The sequence below is a fragment of the Carlito syrichta genome, unplaced genomic scaffold (genome assembly GCF_000164805.1).
Source record: "Carlito syrichta isolate Samal-C Ts95f unplaced genomic scaffold, Tarsius_syrichta-2.0.1 Scaffold301869, whole genome shotgun sequence".
Taxonomy (NCBI): domain Eukaryota; kingdom Metazoa; phylum Chordata; class Mammalia; order Primates; family Tarsiidae; genus Carlito; species Carlito syrichta.
Window position 1 is genome coordinate 97,020 of NW_007245965.1, and position 4,306 is coordinate 101,325.

General features: G+C 46.5%; 1 pseudogene; it reads right to left on the minus strand.

Annotated features, from left to right (window-relative positions):
- Positions 1-3,052: 3,052 nt before the first annotated feature.
- Positions 3,053-4,306, minus strand: part of LOC110595427 — a 7,305-nt pseudogene continuing 6,051 nt past the window's right edge.

Genomic DNA, 4,306 nt, shown 5'->3' on the forward strand with positions numbered 1-4,306 from the left:
AAAGCGCAGAATTACAGGATGAGCCACTGAGCCCGGCTGTTACTGGTTTCTTACATATCTTCTCTGAGATTTTATGCCTGCAAAGCGTGTGTGTGTGTGTGTGTGTGTGTGTGTGTGTGTGCATTTTTAAATAAAGAATATGGTAAAACATCGTGTGTACTGTTCTACACCTGTTTTGGGTTTTTTTTTTGAGATTATATTGTCTAAGAACAAACAGACTTCCCTATTCTTTTTTATCTAATTGAGATATTTGTACAATAAAATTTGCCACTTTAAAGCATACAATCCACTGGCTTTCAGCATAGTAACAAGGCTATGTCATCATCACCACTAGTTCCAGAACGCTTGTGTCACCGCCCCCCCCAAAGAAATCCCATCCTCGTTAGCAGTCACTGCTCAATCTTCCCTCCTCCCAGATCCTTGCAGTCACTCTATTCCCTGTCTCAATGGGTTTACGTATTCTGAACATTTCCTATGAATTGATGCGGTGCTAGACCCCCAAAGACCCAAAAGGAAGGTGCTGTGTCCAAGAGGCTGAAGAAGTGGCCTGGAGACCATGGGCATGCCATGGGCTTTATTCAGGAACGAACTTCCAGGGAGGGTGGTCCAGCAACAGCCAGCTGGATGGGGGGAAAAACTCCCGCTTGTAAAAGGCACACAGGTTATGCAGCATTTCACAGAGCAGAGTGCAGGGTTAAGAGCGAAAACGGCAGGGTTTCTAGTGCACAGGAGTAGTGTGAAAAGGTGCTTAAACACACATCACATTTACACAAAATGGCTATGAATTCTCTCAGGCATGGGATTTTTAGTATAATAACCTCAAGGTGACCAAAGGTTTTGACTCTCGATTCAGACATGCCCGATCTGGTCTGAACCAGTCCAAGGGACTAACTGCCTCAAGAAAGGGTGTGCAAGAATTTTCCCAGCCGGGCTCGGTGGCTCAGCCTGTAATCCTGCGCCTTTGGGAGGCTGAGGTGAGTGGATTGCCTGAGCCCAGGGGTTCAAGACCCGCCTGGGCAGGCAAGACCTCACCTCTACAATAAATCAAAAAAATTAGCCGGGTGTGGTAGCGTGTGCCTGTAATTCCGGCTACTCGGAAGGCTGAGGCAGAAGGATAACCGGAGCCAGCAGGTCGAGGCTGCGGTGGCCGGGAGCGGCCGTTGCACTCCAGTCTGGGCGACAGAGTGAGACTCCAACTCAAAAAAACAAAAAGAATTTTCCCTATGCATAGCTGCAAGATGTGGTCAGCGGGTATGGAAAGCTCAGAAAACACACAGTCCATGACCAGCAGGCCCAGGCTGGGGCCTGAGGGGTAGGGAACATCCCAGGTTGGCTGTCTCCAGGTCCCTTCCCTAGGCGCCAAGCCTGCTAGAGGCTGTATCTCGCATGTGCTCATGCTGTCACTGAGTGCTGCTCTACTCAGATTATGTGGCCTTTTGTGTCTGGTTTCTTTCACTTAGCATGTTCTCAAGATTCATCCAAGTTGTAGCAAGTACTAGTACCTCATTCCTTCTTGTGGTCAAATAATATTCCATTATTCAGATAGCCCACATTTTGCTTATCTAGTCCATCAGTTGCACAATTGAGTTGTATCCACTTTGGGTATTATGAAATAGCATTCTTCAGTGTGTTAGCATACCATGAGCATTCATGTACAAGTTTTTCTGTGGATGTATGTTTTCAGTTCTCTTGGGTATTATATCTAGGAGAAGAATTCTTGGGAGCAAGTATGTTTAACTTTTTCAAGAAATGCCAAACTTTTCCAAAGTGGTTGCAGCATTTTATGTTCTCGCCATCAATGTTTTAGTGACCCAGTTTCTCCACATTCTTGCAAAAACTTATTACTGTCTACCTAACCCTAACCCTAACCTAATCAAACTACTGATTGTGCGGTCACATCTCATTTTGGTTTTGATTTACATTTCTCTAATGACTAACGATGTTGAGCATCTTTTCATGTGCATATTGTCATCTGTATTTCTTTGGTTCCCTAATCTTCTTAATGTTTGTATGGAATTTCATTACTGAGGATGCCATGATTGATATAATCAGTCTCCTGTTGATGGACATTTAGGTTGTTTCCAGCTTTTTATATTACAAACTGATGCAAGAATGAAAAGAAAGTAATACATACATCACTATGCCAGGAACTCTTCTAAATACAATGCAAAAGTAAACTCTGAATCCATGTAACCGTCCTCTGAGGTTGGTGTTATTTCCACTACAGGTGATGGAACTAAGGCACAGATGGGTTGACTTATCCAAGATTATAGCTAAAAAGTATGAGCACCAGAATTCCATCCTCAGCAGTCTCTTACCCATTAAGTTGTGCTTCCTAATGCATGTGCAGTTATGCACATGAGCAAGTTTATCTGTTGAATAAATTCCCCGAAGATAAGTTGTAGGCAAACTTAACATGCAGTAGATTTATCTTAATAAACTGGTTACCTGCTACATATGTACAAGATTGCATACATATCGCTGGTATAGAAAATATCTCCCAGGTGGGCTCGGTGGCTCAGCCTGTAATCCCGTGCTTTGGGAGGCTGAGGCGAGTGGATTGCCTGAGCCCATGGGTTCGAGACCTGCCTGGGCAACTTGGTGAGACCTCATCTCTACAATAAATCCAACAATTAGCAGGGCGTGGTAGTGCACGCCTGCAGTTCCAGCTACTGGAAGGCTGAGGTGGAAGGATTGCCGGAGCCCAGCAGGTCAAGGCTGCAGTGGCCGGGCCGGCCACTGCACTCCAGTCTGGGCGACGGAGTGAGATGCCAACTCAAAAAATAAAAAAAACCGCTGGCAACCTGGCGAGACCTCATCTCTACAATAAATAAAAAAAATTAGCCGGGCGTGGTAGCGTGCGCCCCTGTAGTTCCAGCTACTTGGAAGGCTGAGGCGGAAGGATCGCCGGAGCCCAGTGGGTCGAGGCTGCGGTGGCCGGGAGCGGCCACTGCACTCCAGTGTGGGTGACAGAGTGAGAGTCCGACTCAAAAAAACAAACAAAAAACAAAACAAAACAAAACCACAAAAAGAAAAGGTCTCCAAGTTGTGATTTTTTTTTAACTTTTTACTTTTATTTGTTAAAATAGTCACATTCAAGTAAATGAAATTATTGGACCATAATGCATTCATTGATTGTGGTGCTTGGCATTTTGGGGCACCCAGGATCCTGGCTGAAAGGTTTTACCAGTGCTGCTGGGAGCCACTGAGGGTTCTTCCTTTCCAAAGCACCGAGCAGAGGCATGCCCTTTAATTTGAGTCTGAACTGGTGGAGGCAAGATTTCCTCCTTGGTCTCTTCACTAGGGAGTTTTTGGCTTTCATAAAAATTTTTGCTTTTTATTTTTGTCTTCTCTATATTTTTCATTCTTCAGTATTTCCTCCATAGTAGGTGAAGTCTTTCTTGTTTTCCTAATCCAAGCTTCCCATTCTGTTGGAACATCCCCTACTTTGGAGGCTACTTCTCTTTTATTTGCCACTGCTATAAATCTTTTTTTTTTTTGAGCTGGAGTCTCACTCTGTCGCCCAGACTGGAGTGCAGTGGCCGCTCCCCGCCACTGCGCCTCGACCTGCTGGGCTCTGGGAATCCTTTGGCCTCAGCCTTCCAGGTAGCCGGAACTACAGGCGCACGCTACCACGCCCGGCTAATTTTTTTTTGATTTATTGTAGAGATGAGGTCTTGCTGCCCAGGTCTCAAACCCGCCGGCTCAGGCAATCCACTCACCTCAGCCTCCCAAAGGCACGGGATTACAGGCTGAGCCACCGAGCCCCGCTACCATACATCTTTTCTCTCGAATAGCTTGTCCTCTCCAGTTCTTGTACTCCAGGACATAGCATTTGTTCCCAACCTGGCCTGTGCCCACGTGCTGCTTCACTTCCTCTGACAGCGATCTCCACGAGGCGGGGAGCACGTTCTGAGACCAACCCAGGCCATCGTCTGCCTGGCTCCCCGCACTTCTCTCCGCCGACCAGCGGCAGCCGGGAGGCACGCTCGTTCTGATCTCCACCTAGTAAGGGAAGGAGAAATTCACTCAGCTGCACATTCTACACAGAGAAGGCCGACTGATTAAGTTCTCTATTGGAGATTCCTACTGGGAAAATAAGAGGGGGAAGTTGCTTTCTGTTAGACGACGGACGACCCCCAAACCTGGAATTTACTTATGAAAAAATTGAGTCCTTATTCTTACATGTTTAAACTTCAGTCACCTTCAAAGCACTACCCGCTTGATGCAATACACCTATCAGGATCCTTTTTCGGTCGGTCTCGGTGGCCCAGCCTGTAATCCCGCGCTTTGGGAGGCCGAGGCG